The sequence below is a fragment of the Triticum aestivum genome, chromosome 6A (genome assembly GCF_018294505.1).
Source record: "Triticum aestivum cultivar Chinese Spring chromosome 6A, IWGSC CS RefSeq v2.1, whole genome shotgun sequence".
Taxonomy (NCBI): domain Eukaryota; kingdom Viridiplantae; phylum Streptophyta; class Magnoliopsida; order Poales; family Poaceae; genus Triticum; species Triticum aestivum.
This window is the reverse complement of record NC_057809.1, coordinates 589,614,217-589,620,216: the sequence shown is the minus strand read 5'-3', so window position 1 is coordinate 589,620,216 and position 6,000 is coordinate 589,614,217.

Sequence of the window (6,000 nt, the reverse complement as noted above, 5' to 3'; positions counted from 1 at the left end):
ATATATGTACGTACACGTTCACGACCAGAATGACAACGCTACGTACGCTTCGACCATGTGGGTCCCGACTGTCAAGCACTTCCTTGCGTACGAAGATGTAGCTGGTGGGTCCCAACAGTCAGGGGGGCGAATCGTTTTTTTGCCCAAACGCACTTCCTTGCGTGCGAAGATGTAGCTGGTGGGTCCCAGCAGTCAGGGGGGCGAATCATTTTTTTTTGCTCGGACACACTTCCTTGCGTGCGAAGATGTAGCTGGTGGGTTCCAGCAGTCAGGGGGAGATGTTTTTTCACGAAATACGGTGGCCCGTCCGGTGGGTCCCCGCTGTCAGGTGGAGGAATCATTATTTTGCGTGTAATAAGGAGGCACTTCCTTACTGCGGCCGTGGACCCAGCTGTCAGCCTCTCCACGTACAGTCCACGTCCGATGGAAGTCGTTCCTTGACCATGTTGACCACGCCACGCCGAGAGCACCACGGCGGTGGACGACGGCAAGGACTAGGAAGCGGACGACTCGGAGCCAGGGAAGACGCAGCAGTGGATGCCCACGCGAAGAGGAGTACGAGGGTTCACTGGTTCGGCTGCGGTGTGAGGCTGCTGTCACCATAGAATAACAGGGGGTGTGGGTGAGTAGAGGGATGGCCTGGCCAGCGGTGGGAGTAGTAGGGGCGGTGAGGCCTCCGCGACATCACAGCCGGCCACGGGAGGCAGGAGCACGCGACACGACCAGCGCTGGTTTGGGCGGCTGGAGCAAGAAGACTAGAGGTTGAAGAAGCACTACGGCCGTTGGATGAACATCGTACGGTAATAGGAGCTAGAATCGTTCATATTGACTAAGTTGACAAAGCCCTCCGTCCCCGTCAACTTGGTAGGCCCACAAGTTAGCCTCCCACTATGCTGGGTTCCAGCTGGCAGGGGGAATATTCATTTTTTGTGCATAATAAGGAGGCACTTCCTTGCGTGCGAAGATAGCTGGTGGGTCCGACATGTCAGCGGGGGCCACGTTATTTTCGTGAAATACAGAGACCCTTCCGGTGGGTCCCAGATGTCAGGTGGAGGAATCATTATTTTGCGTGTAATAAGGAGGCATTTCCTTGTGTGCGGCCGTGGACCCAGCTGTCAGCCTCTCCATGCACAGTCTACTTCCGATGGTGTCGTTCGTTGACCACGCCGTGCCGAACGCATCCAAGGTGGTGGACGACGGCGAGGCCCCGGACAGCAACGAGCCGGAGACGGGAAGACGCGGGAGTAGAGTCGCAGACGGAGAGGTGTACGAGGGTTAACTGGTTCTAGTGCGGTGTGGTTCGGCAGTCAGTGGAGAAGAACAGGAGGTGTGGAGGGGTGGAGGGATGGCCTGGCCAACGGTGGAGTAGCGCTTCATAGCGAAGCGTGCTTAGCAGAGCTGCTAGCAGCGGGAGGCAGGAGGTGGTCCCGACGGCGCTGGAGAAAAAAGACGAGAGATTGAAGATGGATGCCAGTCGTTGGATGTAAATCCAACGGCTAACATGTCAGAATCATTTGTCGACTAAATTGACAATGACTTGCGTTGGCTTCGACCTATTGGCCCACATTTCAGCCTCCAAAAATGTGGCACGTATTCAACCCATTTTTTCAGAATTTATATTTTTTTGCGCGGTAGAATTTATAGTCAATTGAGCTGCCAAAAATAAAACCTCGGATGGGAGGTCCATAGGCCGATCGATACATAACGGCCCTAAGAAAATACAAACAGGCCTATGGACCTCCCATACCTCGGACGGGAGGTCCATAGGCCGGTCGATACATGACGGCCCTAAGAAAATACAAACAGGCCTATGGACCTCCCATCCGAGGTCGTGGGCTGCGCATGTTAAAAATGAAAGCCTAGACGGGGCAGCCCAAAACCACGTCCAACACTTGCCAAAACTTCGTCCCTCATTTTCTCTGTGTTTCGCACACTCGACATTGTGTGGGCATTTTGACTGTGCATCATATGAAGATGTGCTATGCATGAACGTTGATCAGCATGATGTTAACTGACTGGTAGTTGAAGGAAATATGCCCTAGAGGCAATAATAAAGTTATTATTTATTTCCTTATAATCATGATAAATGTTTATTATTCATGCTAGAATTGTATTAACCGGAAACATAATACATGTGTGAATACATAGACAAACAAAGTGTCACTAGTATGCCTCTACTTGACTAGCTCGTTAATCAAAGATGGTTATGTTTCCTAACCATGAACAAAGAGTTGTTATTTGATTAACGAGGTCACATCATTAGTTGAATGATCTGATTGACATGACCCATTCCATTAGCTTAGCACATGATCATTTAGTATGTTGCTATTGCTTTCTTCATGACTTATACATGTTCCTATAACTATGAGATTATGCAACTCCCGTTTACCGGAGGAACACTTTGGGTACTACCAAACATCACAACGTAACTGGGTGATTATAAAGGAGTACTATAGGTGTCTCCAAAGGTACATGTTGGGTTGGCGTATTTCGAGATTAGGTTTTGTCACTTCGATTGTCGGAGAGGTATCTTTGGGCCCTCTCGGTAATGCACATCACTTAAGCCTTGCAAGCATTGCAACTAACTGAGTTAGTTGCAGGATGATGTATTACAGAACGAGTAAAGAGACTTGCCGGTAACGAGATTGAACTAGGTATTGGATACCGACGATCGAATCTCGGGCAAGTAACATACCGATGACAAAGGGAACAACGTATGTTGTTATGCGGTCTGACCAATAAAGATCTTCGTAGAATATGTAGGAGCCAATATGGGCATCCAGGTCCCGCTATTGGTTATTGACCGGAGACATGTCTCAGTCATGTCTACATTGTTCTCGAACCCGTAGGGTCCGCACGCTTAAGGTTACGATGACAGTTATATTATGAGTTTATGCATTTTGATGTACCGAAGGTTGTCCGGAGTCCCGGATGTGATCACGGACATGACGAGGAGTCTCGAAATGGCCGAGACATAAATATTGATATATTGGAAGCCTATGTTTGGATATCGGAAGTGTTCCGGGTGAAATCGGGATTTTACCGGAGTACCGGGAGGTTACCGGAACCCCCCGGGAGCTATATGGGCCTTAGTGGGCTTTAGTGGAAAGGAGAAAGGGGCAGCCCAAGGTGGCTGTGCGCCTCCCCCCTTGCCCTAGTCCTATCAGGACTAGGAGAGGTGGCCGACCCCCTCTCTCTCTTTCCCCCCTCAAGGAGTCCTATTCCAACTAGGATTGGGGGGGGGGGGAATCCTACTCCCAGAGGGAGTAGGACTCTCCTGGCGCGCCTCCTGTGGCCGGCCAGCCTCCCCCCTCTAGTCCTTTATATACTGAGGTAGAGGCACCCTAGAACACATAAGTTGATCGACGTGATCTATTCCTTAGCCGTGTGTGGTGCCCCCAGCCACCATATTCGTCGATAATACTGTAACGGAGTTTAGGCGAAGCCCTGCTGCTGTAGTGCATCAAGATCGTCACCACGCCGTCGTGCTGACGGAACTCTTCCCCGACACTTTGCTGGATCGGAGTCCGGGGATCGTCATCGAGCTGAATGTGTGCTCGAACTCGGAGGTGCCGTAGTTTGGTGCTTGTTCGGTTGGATCATAAAGACATACGACTACTTCCTCTACGTTGTGTCAACGCTTCTGCAGTTGGTCTGCGTGGGTACGTAGACAACACTCTCCCCTCTCGTTGCTATGCATCACCATGATCTTGCGTGTGCGTAGGAAATTTTTGAAATTACTACGTTCCCTAACAGTGGTATCCGAGCCTAGGTTTTATGGTTTGATGTTATTTGCACGAGTAGAACACAAGTGAGTTGTGGGCGATATAAGTCATACTGCCTACCAGCATGTCATACTTTGGTTCAGCGGTATTGTTGGACGAGACGACCCGGACCAACATTACGCGTACGCTTACGCGAGACCGGTTCCCCCGACGTGCTTTGCACACAGGTGGCTTGCGGGCGACTGTCTCTCCAACTTTAGTTGAACCGAGTTTGGCTACGCCCGGTCCTTGAGAAGGTTAAAACGGAGTCTATTTGACAAACTATCGTTGTGGTTTTGATGCGTAGGTGAGATTGATTCTTGCTTAAGCCCATAGCAGCCACGTAAAACTTGCAACAACAAAGTAGAGGACGTCTAACTTGTTTTTGCAGGGCATGTTGTGATGTGATATGGTCAAGGTATGATGCTGAATTTTATTGTATGAGATGATCATGTTTTGTAACTGAGTTATCGGCAACTGGCAGGAGCCATATGGTTGTCGCTTTATTGTATGCAATGCAATCGCGATGTAATGCTTTACTTTATTACTAAACGGTAGTGATAGTCGTGGAAGCATAAGATTGGCGAGACGACAACGATGCTATGATGGAGATCAAGGTGTCGCGCCGGTGACGATGGTGATCATGACGGTGCTTCGGAGATGGAGATCACAAGCACAAGATGATGATGGCCATATCATATCACTTATATTGATTGCATGTGATGTTTATCCTTTTATGCATCTTATCTTGCTTTGATTGACGGTAGCATTATAAGATGATCTCTCACTAAATTATCAAGAAGTGTTCTCCCTGAGTATGCACCGTTGCCAAAGTTCGTCGTGCCCAGACACCACATGATGATCGGGTGTGATAAGCTCTACGTCCATCTACAACGGGTGCAAGCCAGTTTTGCACACGCAGAATACTCAGGTTAAACTTGATGAGCCTAGCATATGCAGATATGGCCTCGGAATGCGGAGACCGAAAGGTCGAGCGTGAATCATATAGCAGATATGATCAACATAACGATGTTCACCATTGAAAACTACTCCATCTCACGTGATGATCGGTTATGGTTTAGTTGATTTGGATCACGTGATCACTTAGAGGATTAGAGGGATGTCTATCTAAGTGGGAGTTCTTAAGTAATTTGATTAATTGAACTTAAACTTATCATGAACTTAGTACCTGATAGTATCTTGCTTGTTTATGTTGATTGTAGATAGATGGCTCGCGTTGTTGTTCCGTTGAATTTTAATGCGTTCCTTGAGAAAGCAAAGTTGAAAGATGATGGTAGCAATTACACGGACTGGGTCCGTAAATTGAGGATTATCCTCATTGCTGCTCAGAAGAATTACCTCCTGGAAGCACCGCTGGGTGCCAGGCCTGCTGCTGGAGCAACACCAGATGTTATGAACGTCTGGCAGAGCAAAGCTGATGACTACTCGATAGTTCAGTGTGCCATGCTTTACGGCTTAGAATTGGGACTTCAACGATGTTTTGAACGTCATGGAGCATATGAGATGTTCCAGGAGTTGAAGTTAATATTTCAAGCAAATGCCCGGATTGAGAGATATGAAATCTCCAATAAGTTCTATAGCTGCAAGATGGAGGAGAATGGTTCTGTCAGTGAGCATATACTCAAAATGTCTGGGTATAATAATCACTTGATTCAGATGGGAGAAGATGATTGCGTCATTGATAGAATTCTCCAATCACTGCCACCAAGCTATAAGAGCTTCGTGATGAACTATAATATGCAAGGGATGAACAAGACTATTCCCGAGCTCTTCGCAATGCTGAAAGCTGCGGAGGTAGAAATCAAGAAGGAGCATCAAGTGTTGATGGTTAACAAGACCACTAGTTTCAAGAAAAAGGGCAAAGGGAAGAAGAAGGGGAACTTCAAGAAGAACGGCAAGCAAGTTGCTGCTCAGGAGAAGAAACCCAAGTCTGGACCTAAGCCTGAAACTGAGTGCTTCTACTGCAAGCAGACTGGTCACTGGAAGCAGAACTGCCCCAAGTATTTGGTGGATAAGAAGGATGGCAAGGTGAACAAAGGTATATGTGATATACATGTTATTGATGTGTACCTTACTAATGCTCGCAGTAGCACCTGGGTATTTGATACTGGTTCTGTTGGTAATATTTGCAACTCGAAACAGGGACTACGGATTAAGCGAAGATTGGCTAAGGACGAGGTGACGATGCGCGTGGGAAACGGTTCCAAAGTCGATG